Source organism: Pteropus medius, unplaced genomic scaffold (genome assembly GCF_902729225.1).
Source record: "Pteropus medius unplaced genomic scaffold, Ma_sr-lr_union100, whole genome shotgun sequence".
Classification (NCBI taxonomy): domain Eukaryota; kingdom Metazoa; phylum Chordata; class Mammalia; order Chiroptera; family Pteropodidae; genus Pteropus; species Pteropus medius.
Genome location: NW_024349798.1, coordinates 6,858,166 through 6,872,196, shown reverse-complemented (window position 1 = coordinate 6,872,196; position 14,031 = coordinate 6,858,166).

Below are 14,031 nucleotides of genomic sequence, written 5' to 3'. Positions count from 1 at the left end.
TGGTCCCTCTATCTCAGCAGCATGTTGCTTTTTTTAATGGCACTTATGCTAATCAGTGTGTTTATTGCTTATTTGCCTGATGACTTGTTTGCTGCAGCCAGCACAAGGGCGGGAACCGTGTCTCAGTGCTTGGCACTTAGTAGATGCTGATTCAGTCATTATTGGATAATGACTGTTGGGGACACTTGCTACTGAAACAAACCATTCATTTATTCAACCATATAGAGGTAACGCTATGTGTCAGGGACTGTGCTGGACACACCGTGCGTCATTTCATAAAGCAAGCTATGGTAGGTTCACATCTCTCTGGTTTTGCAAGGTGTGCCCGGGGTGTATTTCTGAAATGGGGAAAGTTCAGGTAAGGTTTCCCATTGCTTGTATTGTGCACCATGTATGCATACATGAGTGCAGGCATGCAGGCACATGGGCACACAGAGAAAGAGAAAGAGAGAGAGCATGAGAATAAGAGTGAACGAGAGAGAGAGAGAGAGAGAGAAAGAGAGAGAGAGCGCTTGTTGTAACCCCCAGGGCTCCTCTGCTCTCCACTTCCCCAAGAGACAGGAACCACAAGGCAAAGCCATCCAGGCAGCATTAACACCACAGTCTCTGAACCCCACAGAGTTGGCGTGAATGGCAGCAGCTTCAGGGTCAAGAGTTTCCAACTTGAGCTGACTCTGCTTGTGATGGTTAATTTTATGTGTCTACTTGGCAGAGCCACGGTGCCGATATATGTGGACAAATGTTTTTCTGGTTGTTTCTATGACAATGTTTTTGAATGAGATCAACACTTAAATTCCTGGACTTTGAGTAAAGCAGATTGTCCTCTCTTGTGTGGGTGGGCCTCATTCAATCAGTTGAAGGCCTGAATAGAACATAAGACTGAGCTCCCCAGAGCAAGAGAAAATTCTGCAGCAGATGACCTCTGGACTTGAACTGCAGCACTGGCTTTCTGGGGCTCCAGCCCGACAGCCCACCCTGAAGATCTTGAACTTGTCAACCTCCATAATCATTAAGCCAATTCCTTAAAATAAATCTCTTTCTATATAGAGACAGACACATAGAGAAAGAGAGGGGAGGAGAGAGAGACACACATCCTGTTGGTTCTGTTTCTCTGGAGAACCCTAATACATCTAATATACTCAAGGGCTCTAATCTTCCATGTCATAGCCAGTCTCAGGTACGTCAGGAAAACTGGGAAGGGGAGAGAGGATGGCTGGGCCCCAGACCTGCTGTTATGAGACACTCTAAGGTGAAAGCCAAGAAAACATAGAAGGCACCATGAACAGAGTGCCGAGAGGCCTGAGGACTGGACTCATCCTGACAACAATGTAGATTTGAATCCAGGCTTTACCACTTACTTGGGCATAATTTGGGGCAAGTGGCCATTCCACTCTGAGAGCCAGTTTCCTCATCTGTAAAACCAGGATAGATGCAGCTCCCGAGTCACTGACTCATTGGTTAACCACCTGGCCTGTCCCCACCCCATCCTTCAACAAGACTGCACACTGGTAACCAAGCCTGAGTGGACGACTCACTGCAAACACTTGGCTGGTGAGTAGCCGCTCCCCTGGGGTCAATCAGAAGTTTCTCTGACCTCCGCCCTGGAGCGGGAACAGGAAAAAGCTGCCAGGTGTAGCTCTGCTCTCCAGAGAGTCCATTTTAGTAGCAAACAGGCCAGTGAGAAGCCATCTCAGGACTCGGTGCTGGGCAGGTAGCCGCTACTTCCTCCAGCAAAGAATTCAGTAACAAAAAAAATAATAAAAGAAAGAGTGTTTTTGCATCATCTGTAGCATCCCTGGAGAGAAGCCAGCCGGAAGCTCTGCGCTGACCCAACAGGCACCTCATATGACCTTCCATTATTGACAGCTACCGTGGCAGCGGCTGCAAACACTGACTGTGATTTGGGTCTTTTAGGTCCGATGGAATTGGTACTTTTATCTAATGGTTTTAAATTATTCATTCCTTTCCAGAGAGAGAGAGAGAATTCAGCACCCTCCTGCTTACAGACATCCCAAATCAGATCCAGAATTTGGCGATGCTGCACACGTCCAGTAAAGGTGTGGGTCCCCACAAGCTCCCTCAGATGCACAGCAACCTAATTCCGGTGGGATCAAATCCACATGTGCCCTGCAACTGAATGGGTGGGTGTGGGGTTCTTTCTTCATTTGTTAAAAACGGATTCGCTTTAGGGAAAACCGTGTCTTTGAATTTCACTTGAATGTTAAATCGGTTGTAAAGAAGCGAGGAGGCTCCAAGGACTTCCGTTTGGAGGTTCGTTTTAGGTTTCACTGCTCCCACCAGCACCACCTCTGCTCTAGCCCTCTCGGTCCAGGGGTGAAATGAAGCCGAGGCAGCTGTGGGTTGTGCATTAGGGCCCATGAAGGGAGCACACGGTTATGCCCAGGGAGAGGCTCTAGACTAAGATCTGGGGTTTGAGATTCAACTGACAGCAAAAAGCATATCTCTAAGAGCTAGAGTGAGCTGACCTGACTCTCAGGGATGCAGGGGCTTCTCAGATCAGCCAGGAGAGGTGGAAACCTCCTGACAGTGTAAGAGTGTACGTGCTCACACCCCACGTTTGGGAGCCCAGTGTAGAAAACATGGAGACTGTAGACCATGGGCCACCTTTCCAATCAGAGCCTAGCTACAGATTCTGAAAGGAGACGTGTGGCCTCGTTGGGGCAATGAGAAAAAACAGTGATGGTCTTTGAGAATATCAACTCTACCCCCCAGAAAAGCTTGTAAATGAAAGTGTTTCATATTAAGAGCAAAGGGAGAGAACATTTTACTCGAAATTCTAAGAGGCAACTTTATAAGAAAATGTGAAATCGAACCGCAGCAGCTTGTCAAAGACTCTGACAACCCTTTGCTCATAAAACAAGTTTTCATCTCACACATACACACACACACACACACAACACACACATACGCAAATCTAGTGATTGCGGGAGAAAGTATTCAAGATAAAAAACTGGTTTCACTTGGCTAACAAAGAGATTTTTAATTTCTTTACCCATTTGACCAAGATTTGCAGAGTTTCCGCTACAGGAAGAAAATGTGTGAGAAATCAGCATGGATCAGATTCTGATCCTCATGAAAATGATGCTCCATCAGTGGAAAGAAGATGTGAACAAATAATTTCAAAACATCATTTAGTAGGAGGTAAAATCACTGGGGGAGAGAGAGAGGTTTCATGCCATCATCTCATGGGAGAAAAAGGCAAAACCAGACCTGGGAAAAGTCTGTCCGAACCCTAACCTGTTTGATGCAGACACCAACAAACCCAAAAACATCCTGAACCTCCATGAAACGGGATTTTGTACAGTCTGTATTTTTAGAAATTTCTCATTCCTTTTTACGGTCTGATTTTGCACAGAGAGATATACACCTCTTACTCTCCAGATTAAAGAAAAAAGCAATCAGAACTTCAAATATTTGATAGATGCCCCGGATGAAAGAGTTGGGGACCACAATGACCTCATGTGACCCTGTGCCTTAAATGCCGAGTGGACACACCACCAGGAAGAGAAGAGCGATCCAGGGTGTGGCCAATCTCATCACCCCCAAAAGAGCAGGGCAGGTAGTCCTCTGCGATTCCTGGGGATACGGCTGGTCCACACTAGGTCAAGGCTGCCAGTGGACAAAGGCATATTTTCACTACCCGTCACTTTCCAAAGGCTTTTCTTCAAGATTCTTTCAGCTCTGTTCCTGGAGAGTTGGTATTATCAAGGGTTATTACACCCACTTTCTATCCTCATTTCCTCCATGGCAGGGAGTAAGGCTCATTGATTCAGAGAATGGACTCTGGTCTAAAACTGCCTGGGTTCAACTCCCAGCTCCACCACTTACTAGCTATGGGGTCTTGGACAAGTTGCTTAACATCTCTGTGCCTTTGTCCCCACCCCTCCCCCCCACCCCACCCCCACACACTATTCTGACACACAGAATTGCCAAAAGAAGTAAAGCATTGACATTAGCATCTGCTAACAGTAAGAACTCTGCATGAACGTTAGCTATTATCACCCACCAGAGAGGTGAAGCTGCTTTCTAAAAGCATAACAAGTTAGTGGCGGGCTTAAAAAACAATCCAGGTTTCACACTGACCAATTAATTCACTGAACTTTTGACTGAATTGTGTGCTGCTTATTTTCCATCTTCTTTTAAAGGAATATGGCAAACTCCCTCTCCCACGCATAGATCAGTCATACTTGTACAATACAAAGCCACTTTCCTGGTCATTGTTGTTTTGGTCACCTGAGCCGATCAGATTCCTTCCCTAGGAATTTGGAGTTGAAACAAGAGTCCAGTCTTTCCAGCTGCTCTCCTGAACAAAGGCCATGTTCAGGAGCCACTCAAGAGCTGTGAGTGGCACCCATTTCCTGTCATGTGGACAGGGAAATAAAGCAAGCCAGCCTTCAGTGAGAGAGGACAATGAACTCAGTGTGCAGAGAGGCAGAGAGGCAAAGCAGAGGGAGAGAGATGCTCTGGAGACCCCAGAAGCTCCAGGACTGGCTCCTATGGCCCAGCTGGATCTCTCTGACCTCAGGATTCCTGAGATGCCCCTTGCGTCACAACAAATCCTGTTCTCTCTTTAGGCTACCACAATCTGGTTTCTATAATTGCAACCAAAGAGTCCTGAAGCACACAAGGAGATGCTCTTGAGCTGTGTTTTGCTCAGCTCAAGAGTCAGGAGGATCAGGAAATGAGAGTGTGGGCACTAAACAGTAGCAGGTGCCTGGGAACTTCTCTGGACATCAGTCTCTTGTTCCCTTTCCTCGTGGAGTCATTAGAAACACCCTAAGAATCCTGAAAGGAATATTAGTGTAATGAAATAACGTATAAATAAAAGTCTGGGAGGCCCCAAGGAGGCAGTGGGACCTAGTGTAAAGGGCATGAGCCTGGAATAAAAAAAATATCTGCTGTGTGACCTCGGGAAAGTTACCTAACCTCTCTGGGCTTCAATTTTCCTTTTAGTAAATGAGATGAGATTGAAAGAGTCAAGGGGTATAAATTGCCTGCATCTATTAGGCACGCATTAAACAGTAACACATTAAATAATAACGGGTCAGCTCTTGTTATTATAGACTATAACTATGTATTAATTATCTTAATATAAATAAAATTAACATTCCCAAATGTTACTGTATTACATAAAATATACCAATACATCATAAATCATTGTTTTTAATTAATATGGTGTGGAACACCCAACTAACATTTAGGAAAAGCATTGCTCAGGAGTATTTTAATTAAATCTGTAGAAAAATCAAGCAGTAGAACATTGACAGTCTCAGCAGACACCACATGTTGCTGAGTCTCCTTGAATAGCATTAAAAAAAATTGGGCTCTTGGACAGAGAAAAGGGGAGGGGATTAGGTTAGGAAATCTAAAATTCTCTCACCAGCACCTTTCTCTAGTGCTGGTTCGGGGTTCCTAAAAATATGGTGACTGAAGAAGCATAAACCCAGAATATCATGCCTACAAGATCTTCGAAGCCATGTACCTTGGCAGACATTACTAATCAATCATGATGCTTTTCCTGCTAAACCTAGACAGTGTAGCCCAGAATCCTACACACAGTGATTCAGGCAATGTGAGCAATTAGCCTGAGTTGGCCTGCTCTATTAAACTAATTTGCTCTCCTTGTTCTAGGGAGTAAAGAACCATCTGAGGCCAACTGACTTCAGGTGCCAGGAAATCAGGGCAGAGGTCAAAAGAACAATTTTTCTGTAGCCTGGAGGCTCTACAATCAAAACCTAGATATGTTCATGTTTAAAGCACCTATTTATGTCAACAGTCTTGTCTTCACCAAAAAAAAAAAAAAAAAAAAGTTTAAGAAACACCTTACAAATTGCCTTATTGCAAGCTAAATTAAACTGCTCGCCCTTTCTCTCCCACAGCAAGCCTTCTCTCAGACACAGAGATGCTGTGGAGCAGAGTGGCCCACCAGCCCGGAGATGTTGTAATATGCCACCAGCTAGATCCTCCTTCCATAATGAGCTTCTAACTCCCCAACAAAGGTCGGGCAGCCTGCATCCAGGCTCCTGGTGCCCGTAGAAAATACCTCTCAAGCTCCACTCCAGCTTCAGAGCACCCCTGGTGGAGATGACATTGCAGCCTACCTTCTCCCTCTGCCCAGATCCACTTCCGGTGCTTCCTGTCCACAGGTGTTGATCCTAATAATGTTCATCTCCATCCTGTTAGTTCCCCTAGGCAACCCCACCTGCAACAGGACAAGTGGCAGGAGGGAAAAGAACAGGCCAGCTGATTATCAAAAGCCTACCTGAGTGCTGGGTGCTTGGTTAATCTAATCCCTTTACTTCTCACAACACTATCATCCCCATTTTACAGGTGGGGTCCGAAAGATGCAGTAAATTGCCCAAAGCTATACAACGAGCCCAGTCTTGTTCCAACACATCACACTCATAAATGACATAGCTGTTCACCAAACTTTGGATAACTAGGACTTGCATGGACAAGTTATAATAAATATAATTTGGCCAAGATTAGGCGGTGCTTTCAGTGATATTCACTGAGCCTTTACCAGTATGCTATGAAATTCAACAAATTAAAGGGAAGACTGTGGGGGGAGAGAGAGAAAGATTGAGAGAGGATCCCCAGTTCTTTAGGTGCTCAGCCATTAGTGAATATTCATTGAATATATACTAAGTAAGAGGCTCACAGTGAGGAAGAAAATGCATAAAGCTGAAAAGTGGCCAGTGGAGCAGTGCCAGACATGGACAAAGATGCATAGGGGTCCTCAGGATAGTGAGGGTTGTTTGATTTCTCCTTTTTCCTTCAATTACCTGAGAAATGGGAATTGTAAAGCCCTGAGCTCTGAGGAATAACACCCAGGAAACTTCTCAGGGTTGTCAAAGAAATGCATTTTATTTTCTAAATGACTGTGAGATGTTTGAACAAAAGCCGATGCCCAGCCTGAAGGAGCCAGGACATTGTAGCTGAAGAAGATGACAAGATCCCTTCCTGTCAAAATCAGGCCGGATGCAACCTGAAACAGGGCGAGAACAATTTATGAAAAGAGCCAATTTCACAAGATGAATCTATGAGCTGCTCAAAGCCACAATTGTCAAGGGAAGGGGGCAGAGCAAACAGAATGGATTTGTAAAGGAGGGCATTATTTGAAAAGGACAGTGGCATAGAGCAAGATGCACCACCCCTGGGCACAGAGAGGCAGCAAAAGCCACAAGGACGAGCGCAGGAGGGACACAGAGCGAGAGCCCATAGTGTGCCTGGTACTATGGAACCTTCGTTGGGAGACAGCGGGAAAGCTAAGGGCACTGCTCCTGTGGTGCTTCCTGTGGGGTGGGGTGGGGGCAAAAAAAAAGGCGGCCCCTTTGTAGTGATGGAGCTGTTTTGTATCTTGATCATGGTGGGAGAAAACTGCATGGAACTACACACACACACACAAGGGTGTATACAAACTGGAGAAAACTGATTCACAGATTGTACTAATGTCAGTGTCCTGGTTGTGACGCTGAACTGCAGCTATATAAGATGTCACTGCTGGGGAAGCTGGGAAAAGGGGTCGCCAGACTCTATTTAACAGTTTTGCACCTTTTTGTGAGACTAGAATTATTTCCGAATGAAAAGATTTTTTTTAAGACGCTTTCCACCCATCCCCAGCTACTGAGGACAATTTTACTATGTCGCCTGGATAAAAAGGCCTCTCCGTGGATGAAAACAATTATCCTGTTCGGCATTTGGCTGTGGCTGCCTATATCGTGTTACAAGGGTGGGTGACTATTACACCAGGCTGCATCTTATAGAATTTAATGTATATTCCTTCGCACTTTGAATTCTCCCAGGCCTTGTCAGAATCTTATTCCATTTGGCAAATGGATTGCCCCTTTAAATTTTAAGACTTTACGTTTCTTTACACAAACATCTCTACAACTTTACCTAAAAGGCTAAATGTAACCATATCTCATATATCGTGTGAATTTTTTTTCATGTAGTCTTTCCTTTTTTCTTTTTATGTATGAATCCCCCCCTCCAATAGTTCACATTATAACCTATAATGCATTGCTCCATACTTTTCTCTATTCTCGAATAACTATATCAACAAATACATATATGTTGTGTGCATGTATATACACGGTCCATTAAAATGAGATTGTATATGCACCTTTCAGCATCTTACTTTACTCATTCGACAGTACTTCATGGATATCCCTTGGTGTTGCTCTGATTCATTTTTTTCAATGGCTGAAAATTTTCCCTAATTTATTCATTAATTCAACCATTCCTCTGTAGAGGATCATTACCCTGTTTCCCTCTCTCTCCTGCTCACTCGTGTGTGCGCGCTCTCTCTCTCGCTCGCTCTCTCTCTCTCTCTCTCTCGCTCTCTCGCTCTCTCGCTCTCTCTCTCTCTCTCTCTCTGCCTCTACAAACAATACCACAATAAACACCTTTGGACATAGATTCTTGCTTACTTATGCTTTCAGTTCCATGGGCTAGATTTCTAGGAGTAAGACAGCTCAGTGGAAAGGTTTGTGTATTTTAATTTTAATGAATAGCTTCTGCCAGACTGCTTTTCAAGAAAACCCTTCGCTTCCTACCAGCAATGTATAGACATCCTTTCCCCCGTATTGCCACTAGCAGCAGGCATTATGACTCTTTTTATATTCTGGACATTCAGAAAGATAAAAACTGATACTGGGTTTTGGTTTTCGCGTCACTAACTGCAAGCACGCTTTCCTGTGTTTCTTGGCCATTTGAATTTGCTCATCTGTCAACCGTCTCTGCCTACCCATTTTTCTATTTGGTTTTTTCAGCTCATCTGGATGACTTGCAAGATTCTTTATACATTCTTTGCATAATATTTCCCAAGTCTATTATTCATCTATTGACTCTGTGATAGGTTTTGCCATTCAAACGTCTTTTTTAATAATTAAAGAACTGAATCTGCCTGATTCTTCTTCTACGCCTCCTGCGTTCCCAAGCCCTCTCAGATGGGTGGGCATTTTTCTTCTTAGGCTCACTGGGGCAGGGAAACTCTCTCAGCTTTTCCTTCTGGACTGTGCTTCTCTCCCAGGACCCACTGCATTCTGAGCTCCCTGCCGGAATTCACAAAGCCAAAGTCCACACTTGCATCCGGTCCCTCCCAGGGCCCAGAGCCCAGTAGCCATTTAGCTCTAGAAGCCGATGGATTAGAATTGATGGTACAGGTGGTAAAAGCCAAATTCAGGCTGCCGTTTTTGCAGAATCCCAATTTTTTGATATAAGAAAAAGGTAGATATAAGATCTGTATGAGGGTATGTGTGTGTGTGTGTAATGACTCATAAAAAAATCTTCATATCATTTTTAAATATCTCAACAGAATGGAAATGTGCATATGAAGTCATTTCCATTTTTCTTACCATTTCCTGGTTACCTAAGGCAACCAAGCCACGTTGACCAGAGACAGAACATAAATTCATCTTGTTCTACCTCGTTGGCCTCAACCTGGCTTTGTATTACGTAGCTTTAGGTATGATTCTGGTCAAATCAGGCCCAGCGTATTCATTTGCTAACAAATTACCACAATCTTGGCAGCTGCAACAGCATTCATTTATTATCTCATGGGTTAGAAGTTTAGGGCACTCTGCTGTGCTCTCAGCTCGGGGTCTCCCAGGCCAGAGTCACAACAGTAGCTGACCTGGGCTCTTATCGGAACTGGAGATTTGGCTGCCCATCTCACCTAGGTTGTTATTCTTGTGGCTGTCGACTGGGGTCCCCATTTCCTCAATGGCTGTTGACCAGAAGTGGCTCACTGCTCCTAGAGGCCACTCACTTTAGTTCTCATGTGGCCGCTGCATCTTCAAACCAGCAGCAACACTTTGAGTCCTTCTCACACTTGAGGTCTCTCTCACTTACCCTTCTGCCACAAGCCAAGAAAGTTCTCAGCTTTTAGGAGCTCATGAGATTAGATTATGCCCACCAGGAACTGTACCATATAACAGAACACAGTCACAGAAGTGATAAATTATTACATGCATAGGTTACAATCATCAGGGGTGTGGAATTTTGAGACCATTTCTAGAAACTCTGTCTGCCACCTCTGGGAACCCTAAGAAACCAACGGGGCTCTGGTAAACTGATCCTTCACAGCCCCAGGCTGATATTCACCACTTCACTCTCTCTGTCACAGGCTGGCCCTGTAGTGCCCCCACCCTAACTCAGACCTCAGCTAGATGCTGTCCTGACTGCCTGCACCCCATAATGTTTGCTTGCGATGATGGATAATGGACAGGTTGTGCACCTCTTCCACAAACTGGGCTCTTCCTTTTTTGCTAAAAGAGACACGCACCACTGTAAGTTATCTACAAAGAAGTGGAAGGAATGGCGGAAGAAAGGATGGAAAGAAGGGCAAAAGGAGGGGAGGTGGGGGAGATACTGGAGATTGGGTAGGAACCCATCCTTATCCTATAAAATCTATAACTAACTGGTACACAGGCAAGGCCCAAGCCTGTCTCTGTCTCTGTCTCTGTCTCTGTCTCTGTCTGTCTTTCTCTGTCTGTCTTTCTCTGTCTGTTTTCTCTCTCTCTCTCTCTCTCTCTCTCTCTCTCTCTCTCTCTTTCTCTCTCTTTCTATTTTAACGCAAGAATAAATCTCCTTTGAATTCACCTACTGGCCTCTGTCCTGTCCTCCATGATTGGTCTTTCCTGGACTCACTTAGCCATTACCTTTTGGCTTGATCACGGTGACCCTGATGCTCACACTTTGCCCCTGGTTTCTCAGCTTCTCCTGAGATGTTGCTTCAGTTCCCCGCTTTTTAGCCGCACTAACACCTGGGAGCCCACCTGCCTCGCTCCCAAGACACAACCTGGAACCAGTCCGCCCACCCTACTCCACCTGCCTTGTTGTAACCCTCCAATATCAGCAAATAACATCTACTATGTTTGCCAACAAATAAACTATTGACCATTATCTCTTCTTGCATTTTTAAATGGACCTAAGGAACGCTTTCAATGTAGTGAGAACATACGGCACATTTAAGAGATTTCTGAATATTTTATTTGTCTTAGTGAAGGGATAACTAATATTCTCTAGAGACACATACACCTCCGTGGACCTATCCATTCAACATACATTTGTTAAATGTCTGCTGCATTGCCAACCAGGCAGATCTCCTGCCAATGGCAGTCTTCACCAGAGCCAACTTTAAAACACCTTGCAAATAAGCCTCCCACCTCTACCAGCCAATGCTTGTCTGCCTCTGCTCTGTTGTGGTCATTTCCCTCGTCTCAAGCCAGGAATGCAAATTCCATGATGGACGAGCCTTGTCTAGACACCACACACAAGGCGGTGAATGGGCACTTCATCAACCCCATTCCTAATTCTCACCGTGCTCTTTCAACACCAAAATCTTAATTCATTGTCATAAATGTGCTTTCTACCCCTCGGTGGAAGAAATAATGATTTTGTCAATCACTCCTCTTTTGCTGGACTTACTGAATTACCTAAAATGTCAAGATAATGTCTCCCCAGCCTGTTTTCACCATGGTACCAGCTTCTTATTAAATTATGTTGGGATACATTGATTTCCTTCAACAGGGAGTAATGGAACCCTGCCAGGAGTTAACACTAATCTTCTAATTCACTAAGAATAAAATATGTGACTGATTAAATCTTAATTAACAGTTCACAAAAGGCTGCTTAATGTCAGGTGGCATATGCATCTTAATTATCCAACAGTGCTATTGCTGTTTGTAAGATGAGGTAGGGGGTCTATGGGATTTCCGTACAATTGGCTACGTGTTTTTTTCTTTTTTTTTCTTTTGTTCTACTGTATCTTCCTCCTGACTCCCCCTCCATCTCTGTGGTTGTCACCCTCTTGATTTCATCTGAAGGAAAGTAATAGTCTATCAGACAGGGCAGGCTGGATTCTGCTGCAATAATAAACATCCCTCAAATCTTAGTAGCCATACAAATTTATTTACTGCCTGCTACATGTTCCCGGTGGGTCAGCTGAAGGCATTAGTCCACTCAGTCCTCAAAACAGAACCCAGATCTGAAGAGCAACGAGAAAAAAAATATAATGAATTGTGCAGTCTCTTGAACTTTCTGCTCACATTCCATGGCCAAAGCGAGTTTCCTGGCCCTACCTGCAGTCAAACGGGAAGAAGGAAATCCAATCCTACCACAGCCCCAAAAGAGGACAAAAAGAGAAAATCCTGAAGACAGCCAGAGAAAAAATGACACATTACATACAGGGGAATAATGATAAGCATTAGAGGAGACTTCTAATCAGAAACCACTCAATCCTGAAGAAAATGGAGTGACAGTTTTAAAGTGCTAAAAGAACTGTCAACTCAGAATTCTATACCTCATGAAAATATCATTCAAAAATGAAATTTTCCGGTCCGGCATGGAAGGAGCTTGGAAGCCATCACCCCTGACCAGACAACAAGGGGGAAAATGAACTTGATCATCAACAACTCTTCCTAGATCCATCAGAGAATGGAAGTCAAAAGAAGAGAAATGGAATATGGATAAGCAGCTCACATGATTAGCTACATTATCGAGGCTCTGGAGTCAGGCTCCCTGCCTGTAAATCCTGGCTCCATCACACATAATTGTATGACTTAGAAAAATGATTCACCTTTTCAGAGCCTCAGGGTCCTCATCTCTAAAGTGGGAATCCCAAGTGTCCAGGGGGGTGTTATAAGGATTCAATGAGATGATGGAACACAAAGTGGCTGGCACAGAGTGAAGGCCTCATGTCAATTCTACTTGAAGGAGATGTACAGGTGAATCCCAGTAAGAGTTAAAATTTGGCCCCATCCTACTTCATCACAATCAAGCCTCCCTTTTCTAGGATATTCCAGAGAAATCCCCCTATTTTCCACCATCAATGCATTCGGCTATCAGCACTGCCTCAGCGGTCTCTAAACACACACACACACACACACACACACCACACACACACACACACACCGAGTGCTTGCCATTTCACCTTAAGAATGCCCAGAAGGCTCGTCTTTGATGCCCTTTGCCCATGTAACTAACAATGACCCTATGACTCAGTTTTAATGGGAGGGAGGGTCGGCATTCTCATGCCACGGTCACTATTTTTGCCACATCCATACCACATTTACAATTACTTCATATTTTTATTTACATAGAATCACTTTTTTGCAAAAAAAAAAAAATACATTGACTTGTAGAGGAAAATGTTATCGCTACTATACATAGAAAACCAATATTATTTCAAGTAAAAATAAAAGCAATGAAAACAGTGATATTAAATCCTGGCTAGGCACTGTTGCCTCCCAATATCTGAGCAAAGGCATCAACTCTTAAGTGCTTTCTGTTGAAAACATGCCGCCCCAATTAGGAAAGTTGATTCTGGAGCTAGACTCCAAGACTGGAATCTCAGCTCTGTGGCTCGGTCACCGTGTACCTAGACATTATATCAAATGTGTGACCTAAAGCTCACTTGTTTGTACAATGAGCATGGTGAGCGGGGCCAACTTTACTGGGTTTTTCTGAGGATTCAGACATACAGCTGGCATATGGTAAACACACAACAAAATAAAATCACAAGGTGGAGAGAATAAAAGCTTCCGCCGAGGATGAAGGATGGACATGAATTATTACCCCAGAACCCATATTCCTTGGCTGAAACATACAACCTCAGTCCCTGCTGGTGCGGTAATGCCCTCCAGCAGAATGCCACCCAGGAGCATGATTGCAACAGGCTACCCCAAATTTTTACTGCCACATTATATCCAGCCAGTTGCCAACTTCATTCTCGAGCAGTAATTCTCCACTTGGATTGATGGTGAATGGGCAGTCAGAGGTCCTTTCAGATTTCAGTATTATAAGTCTGAGATGATAAGATTGACTCAAATGGAAATAGTGGGGGAAGACTTGGGGGTCCACCTGTCACTTCCAGCTAAGCTCTCTGGAAGTTGGGCACTACCCCATGAAGCGATGATTGGCGACACCAGGCCTGGAGTGGCCCTGACGATTAACCAGCCCTCCTCCCACATCCTATGCGTAGGCAGACGCAGACAGATTTCCACT